This window comes from Ammodytes marinus (assembly GCF_949987685.1).
Source record: "Ammodytes marinus genome assembly, chromosome: 11".
Lineage (NCBI taxonomy): Eukaryota > Metazoa > Chordata > Actinopteri > Uranoscopiformes > Ammodytidae > Ammodytes > Ammodytes marinus.
Genome location: NC_137215.1, coordinates 29,617,347 through 29,637,660, shown reverse-complemented (window position 1 = coordinate 29,637,660; position 20,314 = coordinate 29,617,347). Strand labels below are relative to the sequence as shown.

General features: G+C 41.9%; 1 protein-coding gene across 1 annotated transcript in view; it reads left to right on the top strand.

Annotated features, from left to right (window-relative positions):
* The first annotated feature begins 2,167 nt into the window (after positions 1 to 2,167).
* Positions 2,168 to 20,314, top strand: part of ndst2a (N-deacetylase/N-sulfotransferase (heparan glucosaminyl) 2a) — a 48,994-nt gene continuing 30,847 nt past the window's right edge. Inside the window, exon 1 of the mRNA XM_080037335.1 lies at positions 2,168 to 2,287. The gene's annotated coding sequence lies outside the window, so the exon portion shown is untranslated. The remainder of the gene's footprint in view (positions 2,288 to 20,314) is intronic.

Here is a 20,314-nt window from a genome sequence, read left to right as displayed (position 1 = left end):
AAAATATTCAATGCAAATACATCAAATACACAACAACAGGTGAAGAGAAAAAACAATTGAAACATTTACATGGTGGTGAAGAGTGGCAGCAATTAAAATGAAATGGGTGAAAGTACAATATAGCCTAATTAAAACAGTTACAGGTAGAGTTTGGCAGATTTAAAGGTCACATATTATGCTAAATGCACTTTTTAAATGTGTTCTAACATATCCATGGGTCCACGGTGTGCCTAGAGACTGCCAAAATATTTTTTTAAATAACACTCTCCTTTTCTCACTCTCCCCCTTTCTGAAACCACCACCCCTCCCCGCCCAATATACTCCAGTCAGAATTCTCCCCTTTTCTGATCTCACAAACTGGAAAGCCAGAAGCTTCCACTGTGCAGCCCACACCCCTATTTCTTATTGGTCCACGGCCCTGACAGACAGAGGGCGAGGCGTATCTGGCTTCGCTTCCGGACAGGGGGTGGGGGGAGCTCAAAGATTGTATATTTACGAGGGGAGCTGCAGCTCTTTTTTTTTTAAATAGGCCATTGTGAGATTAGCTGAACATCAGCATAGTACAATAAATTATCTGAAGGTTTTTTTCAGCAAACAATTAAAGAAAAACGTATTAGGGACCACTAAGACCATATAATATGGTGTATAATAGAACCGAAAAGTGTATAATATGGGAGCTTTAATACACAGCCTAGACCCTTTACTTTGTTTAGCCTACATATCCTACCAGTTTACAGAGCCTAGGCTGTGTATTAATAATATCGATCTTGTGACAAACACCAGGGGCCTATTGCATAAAACTAGGATAAGGGATTAACCCAGGATATTTCAGTTATCCTGGCTTGCGTTAGCCATGATCCGGTTGCATAAAAGCGGAGGGACATAAGTTACCATGGAGATTTATCAGTTATTCCATGATCTTCTGTGTACTGCTTTATTTTCATTAGCCTGTTTTAAGGTACCACACAAAAGACTGCATTGTCATTTAGTTAAATAGTTCTTCTTTTTTATTTATTTATCCTGAACCATTTATAATTAACTTAATTATAATTAGATTAAGATGAAATTATATAAATTATAATAATTTATGTGATATATTCATATTGTGGGCTATATTTATACAATTGATTATTGATGGCAGATGACGTTGCATATATGGGTCAAATAAATTCACTCTGTACTTATAACTATATCGAGGTGCATCTAAAACAAAATTCAATATCAATGAAAATTTCCTTTTTTCTGTAAGTTAATTCAAAAAGTGAAACTTAAATATATTCTAGATTCATTACACATTAAATGAAATTAATCTAGAATAAACATACTTTTCAGAAGGTCGACATTTCTGTATTATAAATCCTTTTTCTGATTGGTTGTATGTAATATTCTAATATTTTGAGATACTGGATTTTTTTATTCCATGATCAATCAATCATCCAAAAAAAGGCCTGACATATTTCACTTTGTGTAATGAATCTTATGAAAGTTTCACTTTTTGAATGGACTTTCCATGATACTCTATTTTTTAGATGCACCTGCAGACTGCTCACTGTCAACAATTTTATCATAAAACAATGCAGGGACATCAAAATGGGCCGTCTTTTCCATTTTTCCATCAATAAATCTGTGTTCGATCTCTGGGTCTACTTCTGAAAGCTGTGAGCTGGCACTTATAATTAGCCTACTTACACCTGGCTTGACAAAGCAGCCCCTTTTCATCCTGGATTGGCGTTTATGCAATTGACTAATCCAAATTGCCCAGGCTAGACTTTGTCAAGGCTGGCTTTATCAATCATCCTGGGTATCTTTATTCCACTTTTATGCAATAGGCCCCTGTGAATGTGTCATGTCGATATTTTCTGCTCTAAAAAAATGTGAATGAACTGCACATCTGGGAGGCTTCAAAACACACGCGAGGGTTAGCAAAAGTTCACGGAGGCTTCGTGGCTCTCCATCAGTATGTCCATCAGTAATGTCATCAATGGTAGCCTAATGTTAGCTCTGACATTCATTCGGTCGGTCTTGCCTGGTCAGCAGAGGCAGCCTGTTTCCCTATGCACTTTGCTCTGTGAAAACAAACAGTAGATAGCTACATCATTTGGGGATCAATTTGAAACCCTCCCCGGTATTTTGGCACATTTGGTTGAGTCCAGGGTTCCACTAGGATCCAAGATGGCGGACCGAGCAGCGACGTGCTGAAGTTCACTTTTCACTCTACAGCCTGACCCTGTTCTCCTCGCCTTCCTCTTTTAGGGGGGCTGCTATGTTGTTTTGGGAACTAATACTGGTAAGTGTGATATCTAGAAGCGTTCATATTGTGTGTGTGAGTGAATGTGTGTGTGTGTGTGTAAGCTACGTGTTAAAGCTGTGGACTGCTTGTGTGAGTAAAGCTGTCGTAGCTTGGAGCAGCTAGCGGGGAGGTTATTCCAAGCTCCCCCAGTATTCCCAGTGCTTTGTATTGGGAATCTTTCCTACCGCCTCCCGCTCATGGATAAGCCATCGGTGCAGAGGGAACGGAACACGGAAAGAGATCATTTGGTTTATTTGTGAAGGAGGTTAGAGCTCACGGTAACTATGCTAACGGTAGCGACTGCCTGCTTGCTTTAAACACAGGAAGATGTTAGCATGCTAGCCGGAGTCCACGACGAGCTGCTGCCTGTAGAAATAAAGTTGTCCCTGTTTGTTTGAAGCTGTTTTCCACATATATTAGTTCTTAATGTAATGACACTTGTGTATAATGTTACGGAGGTGCACGCGCTGCCATTATGCATACGCGTGTATGTTTCATTGCTTATGGAATGCTATCTAAATCTTAATATGAGTAGGCTATTACAGTAAATAGATGAGTGTTGCTCTGGCGTTGCGGTTGGATGCGCTGGCTCCACTGTCACTCAGCTCCTCTCCAACACTAATGCCTCGTTTCCACCGAGTAGAGCGGGTCGGATCGGAGCGGCTCAGAGCGGGACAGCTCACTTTTAAGAATCTCGGTGTTGTTTCCACCGCCGACCCTACCCTTACTGGTAGGGCGGGGTTTAGGCTGGACTGCGATAGCCGACGCCAGAATGTGGGTCAAACTATCGGGCTGTGGGAACAACTGTGGTCAAGCCAGCGGTCTCTTGTTTTTGCTTGGTCAAACCAGCCGCTTCTTTATTTATTCCCCCCGTGTTGTGAGCACAGAGACGGCTCGGTGCAACTGATAGAGACAGTGAGCGAACAGCACTGGCTGCGGCAGCTACGTGACATCGTAGCAGTGGGACACAGTGTAGCCAACTGATTCATTTAATGACGAGGAAAAACACCACACAATAAACAGTGCCGCGCTCACATTTTCGCCAAAACTCTCTTCACTCTAGCCGAGGTGACTGCAAACGGCGGAGATGATTCAAACCAGCCGCTTCTTTATGTATTCCCCCCGTGTTGTTGTGAGCGTGTATTTTACTACTATCTATGGCGTAAACACACAGAGACCGCTCGGCGCAACTCATAGAGACAGTGAGCGAACAGTGCTGGCTGCAGCAGCTACGTGACTATGGGACACAGTGTAACCAACTGATTAATTTATTGACGAGGAAAAACACCACACAATAAACAGAGCTGTGCTCACATTTTCGCCAAAACACAAGACTCTCTTCACTCTTGCCGAGATCTACACATGGCGGAAATGATTCTTTCGACCAATCAAATGACGGCAGTGTGTAGCTCCGCCTTCTCATGCATTTTCGGCCCGCTTTCAGGCCGCTAGTACCCCTACGGAGGAGTACTGAGATCGGGAGCGGCTCAGAGCGGTTAGGTGCGCTTAAACCGTACCCTACCCAACTTTTGGCAAATGAAAAGCCAAACTACCCGGACCGAACCGCTCCGACCCGACCCGCTCTACTCGGTGGAAACGAGGCATAAGATACCTGAGCTGCAACTCTGTGTTTGCTGCTTAGTGCAAACTATTTGCATCAATGGAGTCAGCTATGTGTGGTTAAATGTCTGCGTGGATTATAACCAATTATCGGAAGAAATTAAAGTGTATTTGGGCCCGACCGATATGGATTTGAGTGCCGATGCCGATTATTTTCAGAGACAAATTACGATAAAGATTAAATCGGCTGTTTTTTTTTATCCCCAAAATATATATTGAATTTTTTTTCTTTTTTGAACCCTTAAATATATATAAATACTTGTTACTGTCGATAGGTGTACAGGAACCTTTTATTTATTGAAATATGCATTATCTAAAAAATAAAATAAAAAGTGTTACAACTATGTCTAAAGTGACATGACGCATTTTTAAACTCAGACATTAAGCATTTTATGTAACTGCACCCAACCCTCTGGAACTCCCTCCCTCCAAACATCAGCATCTCAGACTAGATAAACTCATTCAAAAGTCAACTCAAAACTCACCTCTTAAAGAAAGCATAATCACACCTGACTCCATTCCAAACCTTATATTTAATTAGTCTGTATTTTGTCTTATTTTTCTATAAAGGTGCAGCCACACTACACGCGTACAGACGCGTATAAAATCGTCAATTTTTCCATAGGGAACCATTGATGTACGCGCGTAGATGCGTTACACGAGCTAAAGCAACACTTTAGGCACGTTAGCCGCGTATGAGCCGCGTATATACGCACCTAACGCCAGCCACGGTTCCCTGTCACAGCCAGGTAGGGTAATGTTGGCTACTTGCCTTTATTTTGTGCCACTGTGCACTGATGCTGCTGTAACTGTGTTTGTTATGTAGCTGTCTTGATGTTTGTATGAATTTCCGAGCGGCTTGAATATGCAATGCTGTTTTAATGCTAGGCTATTTGTGCTGTTTATTTGTCTTTTGGCACAGTTGTTGGCCGTGTTGTTGTTGTTTTTGTGCGGACATGCACGCTGTTGTGTCGGGTCGGGTCTGATCGCAGCCATGGTTGATTAGGGGAAATAAAATATCGGGAGGGAGACTAGGCACGTTACGCGCGTATAACCATTTTTGACACAAAATGATCATGCAACATTTTAGCTGTGTTACGCGCGTAACTCGTTTAGTGTGGCCGCACCTTAAGTATGATTTTCTAAATGTATGATGTTAAGTGTCTTTGAACGACCTCCAATAAAGCACTATATCGATTCTATCAATTACTATTAACAATCAAAAGATGACCAATGACTCTGCTATTGGTGTCAGGGGGAACTGTCAAGTTTGAATTAATCCAATGTATTACAACACACCTGCTGCTGCTGCTGTTAATAGACTATAACTTTAATGTTATGCATGTAGGCTACTTCCGGGGCAGCAATGCATCTCACTCAACATGATTGCTTGAATTTTTTTTTTAAATAAAAATAAAAAAATCTGCAAAAAATGTTGCCGATTGCCGATTTTTCAGAGATGTGCTATGGCCGATATATCGGTCGGGCCCTAGTATAAATGTGGTCTGGAGGAGAAGGTGTTTGGGTTAGTGTTGAAACAAAAAGCAGGTTGTTCTCCTGGAGTGAATGTGGAACCTCAGAACCTTGAGTACCGTCTAGTCTGGACCCTCTGCTCCGATCATGACTTTGCCCTAAAGATTATAGTGTGCGCTGAAGAAGAAAAATATGTTAATACACAGCCTAGGATCTGTAAACGGGCATGTTGCTAGCTATGGTGGGCCCCCTAGGTTTACAACCTGTTTACAGAGGCTGTGTATTAACATACTTTTTTCTTACACTAGATTCCTATTTAGCGCACACACAGTATGGACAGGTAACTGAGCGTGAGGAGATTTTCACTGATTTTGATATATATAAAAAAAGTGATTCTGACAAGTGTTTTCCTGAATTGCCGATTCCAGCTTTAAATACTCAGCCTAGGCTCTGTAAATGGGTATGAAAACCAGAGGGGGGCTAGCTACATGCCCATGTCATTGTCTAGGCTGTGTATTAACAATATATTATTTTTTCAGCGTGTGCACAGTATGGGCAGGTGGCTGGTCAGTGGTCATAGGGGGAGATATTCACTGATTTTGACAAATGTTTGTCCTCCTCACCATTCACATCCAGGGTTGAGCTGGGGGCTGGGGCAGGATGGAGATTCTTCATTTAGCCACAGTGAGGCTGGGTTAGTTAACAGCCCAGAGGGAGAGAGAGCTCACGTGTGGGCCAGAGAGACAGACAGCAGTATATGGACTATAGACAAGAAGAGAGAAAATGAAAGGTAACTTTTGTTATGATGGGAGAATGATGGACTTCAGGGGAGGCCAGCATACCTGTGACAGCTGTGTGATGAATGGGGTTTACTGTGAGGTGAACCATCATTCATGTTCATATCTCCTGTAGAGAAGCTTTAGCCTTCCACTACAGTATGATGACTCGATGCACCTATAGCGTATTTTTTTTCTGGATTGTGAGATCTGCATTTTTGAACTTTCTTTTCCACCTTCCAATGCTGCTGTAGCACTTTGTCATAACCTCTGGTATATTGAGTCCCTCAGTCAGTCAGCTGGCAGTCCTGGTTGATTTTTTTTGTACATAGCATTATTGCACATTTTACCGGGTCATGTGAATATTATGAGCAGAGTTAATCTGAACCACTGTGCAGTCTTTTGTTGTGTGGAGAAACCTTCAGTATCAGTGACGTGTTAAGGCTCCGACACACCGGCCCGATAATCGCCGTCGGAGAGTCTGGAGGGGGCGGGGACACGAATCTGTTTGGTGTGTGCCGTGAAATCGGTCGTCGTAGATGTCGTCGGGCTTCTTTTGAGCCGCGGGCAGTCTTTCAGTTTGAGCAATTTGATTGGTGGAGGGCTAGCGAATCAGTGAAGCCCGGAAGTGAGGCGGGTAGCACAAACAGCTAACAACAGTTAGCCATTGTTTTAATGTGTTTGTTTGTTTCGTTCAGCGAGTACTCACATGCATCAACCCTTGTTGACTGCTCGACACCATGCTCGACACTCTCTGCTAAAAATGGTGCTCTTTATGGTCCATAAATATAAATACGTATTTCTATCTATGTTTATGGTCTAGAGAGCTTTCCCATTATTTCCTGCTTCCATATTTTTTTGGGCCGCAATACAGATTAGCGCCGCCTGCTGTTATGGAGACATTACGTCCCGCGCAAGCGCAGAGCGTACGGAAAGTCAGCAGTCGGCTCGTGTGTTCTTGGCACTTTTTTGGCCGCGACGGGCAGACTGAATCGGCAGTCTCCATTTTCGGGTAGTCGGACCGGTGTGTCCTGGCCTTAAAGGTCAGGATACACCAGCCCGATTATCGGGCGTCAGACATGGTCGGAGAGTCTGGAGGGGGCGGGGACACGAATCTGTTTGGTGTGTTCTGCCACGGCAGCGGAGCAGATATTAGATTTCACTTTTGTCAAACATGATTTAGGAAGCTATCGATAAAATCGGAGAATGTTCGGATTGTTATGTAGGATAAACACAATCAGCACACAGCATTAGATTGTCCGTGCATGACGTTTTCACTAGGGGTGTAACGGTACACCCCTTTTGAAGTCACGGTACGGTTCATAGTTAACGGAGAATGAACAGCTTTAGCTGTCAGTAACTAGCTGACAGTATGTAACATACAAATAAAATGCAAAACACATGCAATTCTCCAATAAATAAAATACTTATTAAATACTAGTGTAGGTGCAGCATAAACTAAAATTGCAATGAAAAAATAGTGTTAATGCTCAGCAGGCTCTGTAAGCTGGTGTAAACAAAGGCTATGTCATCTTTAAGAGTCTTTTTGACTTTAAAAAAAGAAAATATTGCTGCAGCTCTCTTAAAGAGGACCTATTATACTACTTTTCTGGTCTTAATTTCTTGTTTTACACTGCTATAGAGCAACCTGACACAAATCACATCACAAAAAACTGTGTAGATTTTCGGGAAGCTCTTTTTCTTATTTTGGCGATCCAGCACGTCCTGTCAACACTTGAGTGTGTGTGCATCGGCCATCTCCGCTCCCTCCGCCTGTGCTTCGGCAATCTCCGCTCCCCTCCCCCCTCCTGCAAACCCCACTCCGTTGTGATTGGTTACCTTCCTTCCGGAACACTTTCAGTGGCGGGAAGCGCGAGCATGGACCTATAAGGGCGCGAGGCAGACGCGAACAGGGAAGTGACAGCATTACCATACATGGAAACATCCGCGTGGTGACTTCACAAAGTTACATGCGACGTAACAAAGTTACAAAGGGTAGACCGCTTTGAACACGTGACTTCTCGACTGGCTAGAATAGTGTTTAGTGCTCTGCACAGACACCCCAGACGGTCAGCAGGGAATACGTCGAAATGCATGTAAGTCATTATTTGATAATTTAGTATGGTTAAGCATGACTATGAATCATCATAACAACGTTTATAGGTCATAAAAGTCAAAAAGCATCATAGGTCCTCTTTAAACTCTAAAGTGCTCTTATAAATATAACAATTATCAAATAAAAGTGCTACTGCTGCATTAATTGAATGACAGCTTGTTTATGTTCAGTATAAAAAAGAAAATAGTGTCTGGGTTTTGCCCAGCTCGTTTTTCTTCACAGTAATGGTGATAGTATGCGCATGCATGTTCGACGTGTTGCCTCCTACATAAGCGATCGCGGTGAAACAATAACCTGTGTGCCGACATTGTTCCACACGTCTATCCACACTGTTTTCATAATTCACCTGGAATCCGAAGTTATCCCTCAAACGGGATTTGAATGACAGGGGGGTGCCTGCGCGCTCCGGTTTCCTGTTGTCTTAAGCCATGCAGTTCGCTTTCTGTTCGAAATGCACTGTATAATATTTTGATTTGCACTACTCATAGACTGTAGAAGAGGGGGGAACGCTGCTACTACAACTGCTAATAGTGATGCAAACGGAACACTAGAGCGGAGAGGTGTGTATCTCTTGCTCTGACTGCAGCTGGGAGGGACTGCTGCGTGAGGACTCGGCCGCCTTTCAGTGCTCTGGGAAGGGGGGGGAGTGGCCGTTGAGCACCCGCTGCTCGTTTAGAAGTGTTAAGAGCGATACATGCTTTAGCGACAGGGAGGGTCTCTAAAAACACCAGAAAAAGTAGCTTGTTCGCTTGTAGCTTTTTTTGAAAAAGAGTCGCCAGAGGGGTCTGAAAAGTCGTTGAATATAGCGGCTAAGTTGCTAACACTGCCTGACCCTCATGCTCAGCTCACATGAAGCTAATATTTTTTTCCAACATTGTATTTATTGATTTTTAACATTTTGCACATACAAAGTCTTACACATTAATCAGCAGGTTTGTACCCTATATTAGCACCAAGGTGTAGGACATAACAAAAAAGATATAATAAAAAAATAAATATATATATATATATATATATATATATATATATATATATATATATATATATATATATCACAAGTACAACAAGATTTAAATAACGAAAATAAAAATAACGTGAGACCCCTCAATTCAGGCGTCTAACAAACAAAACCAAAAGTATATAACAGACAAACAATAAGTCCTGTAGTATTTCTAATGTTGCAGTCGGGGAATACAAGTGAAATCACATTACAAACTAGTATTCATCATATAGTCACGTGAGCGTTGCAGAGGGCAATTTATTCATCCCCAGGTTCTTCTATCACCATGAAGCTAATATACTCTCAATCGCTGCTACTGCGCATGTGCGAGCCGAGCCGGAGGCTAAATGGTCCGGGGGGAACTCCGACGACAAGTTTTAAGTTCCACACCGCAAAACAAGCCTGTACATTTGCCACAAACGGACCGCAGTCCACCTCTGTAACACCAAATACGTGCCTGTACCGTCACGGTACGGTACTAATACGTGTATCGTTACACCCCTAGTTTTCACATGTTTTCAGAAATAGTCAAGGTAGTTTGGGGGCGAGGAGCGGCCACGTGTGTGTGTGTGTGTGTGTGTGTGTGTGTGTGTGTGTGTGTGTGTGTCTCTGCAGCATGCATTCTCTCCATTATAATGACAGCCTACAGTATGATAACAGCTACTTAATGTCATCCGGCGCAAGCGCAGAACGTACGGCAATTCGGTAGTCGGCTCGGTGTGTTCTTCGCATTTTTCTGACCGCGTCGGGGAGAATGAACAGTGGTAACGGTTGCCCGCTTGCCCGGGGCAACTGAAAATAATGTTTGGGCAAGTTGAGATTGCTTTATGGTTGCCCGAATGGGCAAGTGGATTTTAGAGGGTTTGTCAGTAGTCTAGGCTATTTATTCATGTGTTTTAGAGTCTGCAAAATAATTTATTTTTTCCGTTAACTCACACAAAATAGATCGGCTATATTTGCAATTGAGCAGCTGCGAGCGGCAGCCAGCAGCATCACGCTCGCTCTTTCGCATTCTATCTCTCTCTCTTACACACACACACACACACACACACACACACACACACACACACACACACACACACACACACACACACACACACACACACACACACACACACACACACACACACACACACACACACACACACACACACACACACACACACACACACACACACACACACACACACACACACACACACACACACACACACACACACACACACACACACACACACACACACACACACACACACACACACACACACACACACACACACACACACACACAAGCCTGTGTGCGCGCAGTTTCGCTGTCTACGTTCCGAAAGCCGGCTCTATTAGGCCTTTCACACCGCCGCAAAATCGGAGCTAGTTCTGGGCTTGTTCGGAGTTAGAGCCAGTGTTTTGGTTTCACACCGCCAGAGAGCCTGCTCCGGGCCGTAAAAACCGGGGGAACTCATACCCCAGGATTGAGCAGGGTTTGATAAGAACTGCTTGCGCGAACGGTTGGGGGAGGGATTATCCTGACCAACCAGAGCAACTCAAACCTCATGCCCGCCATATTTAAAAACACCGCTACTACGAGACGTAAACATAACATAATTACCGAACGTAGCGATCAAATTGACCGGCGAGAATACGCTGTATGGGTCCTGTTTGCTTAAGAAAGCAAAGCGAGAGCCAACAAGTGTAAAAATAAGACGTATTCGCCGCTGTTGTTGTGCTTAAAGCTAGCGGTAGCTTTAGCGTTAGCCACAAGAGCAGCGGCGTCGGGTGACGTACACACACGTTTACAGTGACGTCATGACGTTGCTCTCTTGCCGGCTCCATGGCTGTCTCCGGTCGATGTGAAACCAACCGGTTCATAACTGGGATAAGGCTGTAACCAGTTTTGAACTGACCCGAACACCAGCCTGGAACTGACTCTTGGTTCATTTTGGTGTGAAAGGCCTATATTAGGCTACGGACCTGGTTCCGCTATATTCAAAACCCAGAAATCAATAACGTTTGAGCTTATCGATACATGATGTAATTTTAAATATCGAGTCGGGTCATCTTCATCTAATTAGGCCTACTTCAGCGTATTATTCCATCACTGGTCCGCATCATGGACTGTAAAAGTGTTCTACCTTCAACTGTCTTGAAGAAACTCCTTCAAAAGAAAAAAAAACTCTTGTCTGCTGAGCCGCTGCCGCTGCAGACGAGCTCGGCACCGTCCCATCATCCATTCAATGCAGTGGTGATCAACAAACGAGAGACTCTGTAGCAAGTCCCGCAGTTAAAAAATCTGATAGTTTTTAAATTCATATTAAAATCGGCAGGATAAGAACTAGTTAGCTAAAAAAAATCGCAAACGGTTCAAATGTGATGTGTTCAGGTTGGCTCAGTAAAATGATTATTAGGCACAGGTCAATAAAATGACATCATGATGTGTCCAAATGTAACATCAAGAAAATAAGAAATTTTAGTTTTTCGCGAGAAGCTTGAATAATACAGTTTGGGTAAAAAACTTGTTTTCCCAGCAATATAAAATAATCATAGGCCTAAATATGGAATTACGACCTGCTTAAAGTCCTATCCTTAGCTCTGCTCATCTTATAAGCAATTAAAGCAATAATACCAGTTCTCTTTTAACAAAATAATAGAAAAGTATCGATAAAGATTTGGATTGTGGAGTCTTTATAATGGTATCAATATGAATAGAAATTAATGATCCCCCTCCCTACTTACAGTATAACTGGGCAATAGCTTTAACATGGTGGACTTTAATCATGTTATGGCACACGGTCACTTTTTGGCACAATGTGACCGTTTTAAATAAGTAAAATTTTTCTGTGGAAGCTAACATTCAGCTTGACTCTGAGCTAGACTGAGTTTTCTGAGCCCCTGGGCAAGGTGCATGGCAAAAAGAGGCCCTTTCACGATGCTGCAGCAGGACCAAGCGCTTGGTGTAGTGTAATGTCATGATATATAGGCTTATATGAATTGTTGTTGGTTGTATGTGGTCAGGATGAGACTAGTAAGCTGTGTTTGCATGATACGGTTCGCTAAAATGCATAATTTAATTAGCCTATACTGTATATATCATTGTTTAACAGTTTTTTTTATTTATTTTTGGGCAAGTGAACACAACATTCGGGAAAGTAAAACATTACCTGTACTTGCCAGTACTATGGGCAAGTGCATTTGAAACCTTAGTGTCAACCTCTGATGAAGCTGACTGCATCGGCAGACTCCATTTTCTGGTGACGGTCGGTAGTCGGACCGGTGTGTCCTGGCCTTTAGTCAAACTGGACGTCCAGGTGGTGTTCATTGACCCACTGGTACCTGAGACGTGCACAGTGCACACACACCAAATCAGCTGTTTGTCTGTCTTTTCTTTAGTGGTATAAATCGCCTGGTCAACATCCATCTGGGTTCCAGCTGAGATGGGGTTTATAATCAGCAAAATTATCCACAGTGTGTTTAAAAAATAAACAAACAAGATTCTGAAATGGGAATGAATTTGGGAAAAAAATAAAACATAAATTGGAAATAAATCAAACAGGTTTCATAGGGCCATATGCATTTCCTCATTGTATGTCCCACCGGTGTGCACATTAAATGCAAAGATGATTGTTATGGGCCAATGTGTTGGTCATGGTGAAATGAAACCTGATCACACTGGGGATCATGACTCTGCCTTGAAGTTGAATTGAATTCTAATACCAGTAGTAGTAGTAGACCAGCAGTAGTTGAGATACTTGGCTCTTGACCAAGTCTGTCTGCTGTGGACGGATGGACTGTCAACCTTGCCATCCATTGAGCTGTGTGACCTGGAACAAACAAAGCCACGTCAATGAGCCAGGGTTGTAACAGCAGGGTTCGACACAACCAATGGCCCGTTGGCCCGGGGCCAGTAAAATCATATGCAGGGCAAGTTGATTGGCCAGTCACTGTCCCGCCCGGGCCAGTAACGGCCAATCACAGTTCAGTATCTTTTTGTAGACTACATCATGGTTCATTGAAATGCGCGTTGAGAGTCTTAATGAAAGCAGTGTTTATCAATATAATAAACATAATATAAAATATATATTTTTAATGAAAGGCCAGTGGACAAACGATGCGTGGGCGATCTTTCTGTTTCATTGTAAAAGGGCTCTAACTGTTGACTGTGCTCTTCTGGACTGGTGTGTTGTGAATCCCTTTTTTTGATTCTTCTAATTGGTTCCCTGGTGAAAGTTTGAAAGAATGCGTGAGGATGTGAAGTGGCTCTTTGACAATGAGCTGGCTGATGATGGCTAACTTGTTCTTGTGTAGTGACCTAATTAGCACAGAGCAGTATAAGGCCCCAGCCCCACACTGCTGTCCTGAGAGCAGCATACTGATGGCTGAGATAACACTTGATTATCAAGAGAAAAGGCCCGGGGCTGCTTTTCACAGTAGATTGTGTATGAGGGCGAGGCTATTCAAACGACTGCCCTATGCTAAGTGGAGCTATACTTGATGTCTCTGGTAACAGTTTGATGTTCTCTTGATTTGACCACATTTGGACTGAAACCTGCAGCTATACACAAACATGGCCGCTTGACTACAAATAGTGACAACAAGGAAAAGTAAAATGCTCAAGTGTATGTAGTCCAAGCATCAGCTGATTATTTCTTGTCTTGCCTTATTGAGAAAAACAGAAAATGGGTCTGTCGTTACATGTCATGGACCGTCACCCAACAGCATCATATAAGGGCTCGGTCCTAGTGCTAACATAGTGAAGACCAGCAAATGGCCTCTGAATAAAATCAACATGTGTGTGATTGTCCAGTGTGTGAGTTTCAGGTTGAACCTAACCTTACAGTTCTAACATCATTGTATCAAGCAGAAAATCATGTCCATTTTCAACACACGGTTGTCTGTCCAAGTCAAGTCAATTTTATTTATAAAGCCCAGTGTCCTAAATGACAATTTAGCCCTTGGTCCATTACAACCTGTACAACATACCACATCTTCTCTCCTTAGACCGTGGATTGGGATAAGGAAAAAGTCCCTCCATAAAGCCTACATGGGGACAAAGAGGAAGAGCAGCTGAGGGCTGACAGTCATACAATAGAAGTCATATGTGTACACTAGAGCTGCAACGATTAATCGACGAATCGATTATTAATCGATTACTAAAATAATCGGCAACTATTTTGATAATCGATTAATCGTTTTGAGTAATTTTTTATAAAAAATGTCCAAATTCTCCGATTTCAGCTTCTCAAATGTGAATATTTTCTGGTTTCTTTAATCTTATTATGACAGTAAACTGAAATATCTGTGTGTTTTGGACATAACAATACATTGGAGGACGTCAACATGGGCTTTGGAAAATTGAACAACATTTTTCACCATTTTCTGACATTTTACGGACCAAAACACTAATCGATTAATAATCGATTAATCGAGAAAATAATCGACAGATTAATCGATTATCAAAATAATCGTTAGTTGCAGCCCTAGTGTACACAACAAACTATGTCCAATGGTTGACGCTGGTGCTTTTATGAATGGGTGTTGATGAGTGCACCAATGTTTAGCTACGTGTCGTCGTGCGGGGGATGTGGTTCAATTCTTTAATCCATGTATGCCATTTTATACAACAATATTATATACAGCACGTTGTGGATCTTCGGGGTTGTTTCTTTGGTCAAACTTATAAAAACAACCAACTTGGAGAAGGTTGAGATGACATGCAATCGTATAGGAGTGTGTGAGAGAGACTATAGTCCAGGTACCAGGCCTGTTGAGGTCTACCTAGTGTTGAGTAAACTGGTCCGTTAACCTGCGAGGAGTACTACTATTTTCTGGAATAATTTGGAGACACAGAATTATCAAAAAGCAGAAAGAAAAAATGTACAGGTTTAATCAATCTCTCTGTGAAGTATTTTTTTGTTTGTAATGCAGTATAGCTCAATATAGGCCCCTGATCTTTGTAACCACGAACAATGTAATTAAAAAAAATAACAAAAATTTACCCCCCTACAAAGGTTAGGGGCCTATAATGAGCCAGTCAATTGTTTATTTTCTTAAATAACGTTGTTCCGGGCCTTCAAATATTAGACTATACGGAGCAAGTAAAAACAAAAACAAAAAAAAAACATTTTTTTTAAAGAATGCCATGCAATCTACCCACAATGCCTTTGCGATCGACCGGTAGATTGCGATCGACCGGTATATCGCGATCGACCTCATGGGCACCCCTGCTCTATGGCTTTGGTAACCTCACATTGCCTTTTGAGCCCTTTTCATACTGAAATAGTATAATAATACTGGGCTAAAGCATCACTACTACTAAAAGAGACCTTTTTTCCGCTGTTGTTGGAGGGCGTATATACACGATTGCCTTGTGCCACTTCTGATTGGTGAGTGCGACTGTCACACGAGGAAAACCGCACACATTTGTAAAACCATTAAAGGTACGAACACACTGCACATCGCCGCGCGGCGAGTTTACATAGAAAGTCAATGTATTTCGAGCGCCGCCGCGCGAATCGGCGGCCGGCGGCGAGCGGATCACACGGCGCGGCGCGAATGCTGCGGCCGCCGCAGAAGTTGAAAATATTGAACTTTTCGGCGCCGGCCGCGCCGCGATAGCCAATCAGCGTTGAGCTCCTCCCGACATCACTCGGGTGAGTCTGCTGAGCTACAAGACACGTGAAACCTGGCTGGCGGTGCAGTCGGGAAAGGAGGGATGAAGGGAAAAAAGAAGGAAAAGACAGAGAGAGAGAGAGAGAGAGAGAGAAAGTTCCAGCACATCGATAAAATGTATGACAGCAGTTGACACCTTTTAGTAAAAGGAGCAAGGAATAGACTCACATTATAGAAGAGAGAAGGAGAGAAAGCCAGGGAAGATGTACTGCAGATGAGTGAATATGCAGAGACAATAAAAACTAAATACGACAACTGACACTTCCAAACATTTCCCTAAACATCTGAAAATCTGTTTGGGTTTTCTCTACATGTTGATAAGCCGGCGTGAATGTGTAGCCTATATGCATGGCCATGGATACGTGCGTGTGTGTGTGTGTGTGGGCGGGTTGTGTGTGTGGGCGCATGTGTGGGTGTGTTTACGAAGCTTGGGTGGCAGGTGGCGGGGAGAAATGTGTGAGAGGTGCAGTGAGATAACAGTAAAATAACAGTAAAATGCTGGCAGCAGAGACGCCAGAAAGTTACTGTTATTAAATATACAGTATTCTTACTGTTATTTTTCAGTTTTTGAAAGTAAAAGTGAAATGCAGTATTTCTCTGATTGTTTGAAAATAAATTAACATTCTGATTAGATGATAGCAAGTAGATAACTGATAAATGTTTACTTTAGACAGATATAATGTAATACAATAACTCAATGTAGCAAATTAAAATATCAAACTTCTAACATTACACATATTTTGTTCTGTGGCCTAAAGACATATGCATACATTAATATTGAAGTGATGCAAAATAAGCAGTAAACAACTTAAAATAGTGTGAATCAAACAGACTTTTATTAAGGGCAATATTAACAAATACAGCTATACAATTTTGTTTTATTTAATACAATGCATTCTCTGTTAAACATCTATATGATAATTTGGGAAACTCATGGAAGCCTTGTGGTTTACCATCTTAAAATAGTCCTTTGAGGTAGGCTTGTCTTTTACCTCTTAACCCATTGATGACTATGGCAATCTAGGATGCATGTCCTTAATGCCTGAGGGTTTTCTGAAAAAATAGTACGAACTGTGAAGTCTACCAAAACCTTAATATCTAAGCCTGTGTAGCACATAGAAACATGAAATAAAATACATTTAAAAGTTAAGGTTCACAAGTTGTATTTAAACATGCTCCCTTAGCGCTTACAAACCAACAAATATTTCTAAAAACCGTCAAAATTAGATGAATTAGAAAATTATTAAATATTGTTAATAAATAGATGCAATGTGTTGTGTGATTTTCGTCAGTAGTCTATAGTAGACCTTGATTCTGCGCACCAAACGCCACTAACTGTTCTGTCGCCGATATAGCTGGCGTATTTTTTTTATTATTTTGTTTTATTTTTTTATTTTTTATTTTTTTGATTGACATGATAATCGGCAAACCACACAACTTTTGGGTGGTCACGTGGTCTTAAAAAAATCAACAAAACCCACCTTATGTGTATTTGAACCAATGACAGCGCATTCTATGCTGGGAATGCCCTGAAAATTAGATAAAGTAATAATGCTGCGCGACGCAGCATCAGGCAGGAGAGCCAATGTGGCATCGCGCAGCAGCCGTCATCAATGGGTTAAAGAGTCTTGTGAGATAGGAGCATTCTTAGCTTCAGAAAGAGTCTGGGTGTTGTAGATACTGCTGGTATCTGAGAGGAGTCTTCTGGGTTGGGTAGAGATGACCATCACCTTGCTGTCATTGCTCCTCCATCTTGATTTGATCCAGTGTTGAGACTGTAAAACAGCAACAAAAAAATTGTCAAGATATATCTAGAATTGGGAATTTACAGAAACAACTCTTGAGTCCATGCTGAAAAAGCTGATGAAGTCTGTTGTGACTAAATGTTGCTTCATCACTCCATCAAAAGTGGAGTAGTGAGAGAGAGAGAGAGATGAGAGAGAACGCACTGACCTGATACATGTGTATTGACTGTAGCTGACTTCTTCTGGACCCCCAAACCATGTCTTCTTGGAGGGAACTGTTCCCCGGATGGCCTTTGTGCCTCTCTCCAGATTAAGGCTATACCATTGAAGCAGCTGAAATCAGAAAAGTCAGAGATTATACACTGACTGTAAACATGTAACTATTTTATGGGTTCAAAATTGACAATGTATTACACTTGAAACAGTTGATATATTAGGCTTCAATTCAAATGTATATGCATGATATGATAATCAGCTCCTCTGCGTCAGCTCTTAACAAGGAGCTAAAGGCTATCCACTAGCTAAAAACAACCAGTAGGCTACTACTCTAAAGAAAAGACTCACTAATGCTCAACACTCTTAGGTTTGAACACACATGGACTCTAACATGCACTTAAGTATTAATGTTTGAGCTAGTTAACTCATCCTCACTGGTAATGGGGTTCGTTTTGGTCAATTTCTTCTAGAAATTTGGTACGCACATACTCTTTATCAGCTCTTACCACCGGGCCTAAAAAAAATTCTAGGGGAAACACTGGAGGCTGTTGCAGTGTGTTTCTACAGGGCATTACCTGGGTTTGTGTGAAAGTGTGTGCCCACAGGCTAAAGTGGGAAGGTGTGTTAGAACATGTTAAGACACGACGAGCTAGGTAAAGGTTGTAATGAATAGTTTTGTGCAGGAAGCTCAGCCACGCTCCACCCTCCGATGTTCTGACAACTCAGCTGTAGACTTTGATGCCTTGTTCCACATTCAAAGTTCATATAAGTGTCATTGAATGGAGTTTCCTCACAATGAAAATGGCAGACTATTCAGTGCTGTGGTGGTCTGAGATCAGTTCCAGTTGAACTGGCCCAAAGGAAGGACATTCTTGTGAGCGTCATCTCATTATTACCTCATTAGGGCCATTCAGGCATCATTACCAAGAACACGGGAGATAAATACTTCACAGACACACAAAGCAGAGAATAACATGTAACCCCCAGCCTGATGCCCAGCACTAAATCCTTCCTTGTGTCCCTGATGAAGACGGGACAAACAATGACTAACTTCTGCAACATCTCCAGGGGCCGTATTCACAAAACATTTTAAGGCTAAGAGTAGGTCCTAACGTGCTGATTTAGGAGTAACTCTCAAAAATAAGGGGCGTTTCACTCCTAATTTTAGGACTCCTAACTTTTTAAGATAAGTGTAATTCACAAAGCATTTTAGCGCTAAAACTAGCTCCTAAATCTATGAAAAGCTAGGAGTCCTCGAGAGGACTCCTAAGTCACTAAGAGTAAATCACAGACACTCATTTGATGGCATTTTGGAGAGATTTAATGCTAGTGAGCTTTACAAAAGGTACCTTAATAGCTGTAAGGGTTTAATGATCTTAGTAAAGCTATGTTTAGAAAGTATAGACACATTTATATTTATTATATTTATATAAAAAATTATGTATTAAGTTCCTTTTCCTGCAGTTGCTTTGGGTTTACGATGCACTGAAAGTTACTGTTGGTGTCACGTTTGGGTTTAATTTGTTACTAGAGTAGGCCCATATGTAGCGCTTCCAACTCCTCCATTCCACAGGTCCGCTACTGTATAGTTGCGTGTCTCGCCTTTTTCCTTCCGCATGCACTTTACGATTTCGCCAGTTGTTGTTTCTAAATTGCGAATTTCCTGGTTTGCCGCTGTCTGACTATTGCGGCATAGTCCGCCGTTGAGGGAAATACAGTGAGAGTGCATGGCGTGCAGCTGTTCAATGAGGATATTTTTTCCGATTCAAATCATTGTAACATTTTAAATTAATAGACCTATGTGGCGCTATTGTAGGTTAATTGTGAACGAATGTGTGGGAAACCCTGCAGTATCTTGGTTTCATGTTAAATCAGTGTCACTTGTCATTAATTGTATATAAAAACTCTTCACTTTAATACAGCGACACGATATGGATATCTCCACAGTGTTTCTATCATAAACTCACTCTTAGCTCTCATTCCCTCTCAGCCAATCACTGTGGGCATAGAAGGTATGAACATGACATCATCCATAGCAACAGGGTCAACACCGCCCTCTATTCTCAGCTTAGGAGTTCCTCCCATTCCTTAGTAAAAGTTGATCTTATCAGCTTTGTGAATAGGTTTTAAGAAATTACTCCTTACTAAGAACTTTTAGTGCTCCTTATGAGTACTCTTAGCGCTAAGATAAAATGTTTTGTGAATACGGCCCCAGAGATGAAAGCACAAGCTGTTTCCTTGACAGACAAAACGTGTTGATCATACCAGAATCATTAGAAAATGCTGCTGAGTATTAAGTTCAAATCACTCTTGACTTTATACACATATTTTAGGGTCAGCTGTTCTTAATCTGCCATTAGAAATGTGAAGATGGATATCAAGCTCATGTTTATGTGTGCCTATGTGCTACAC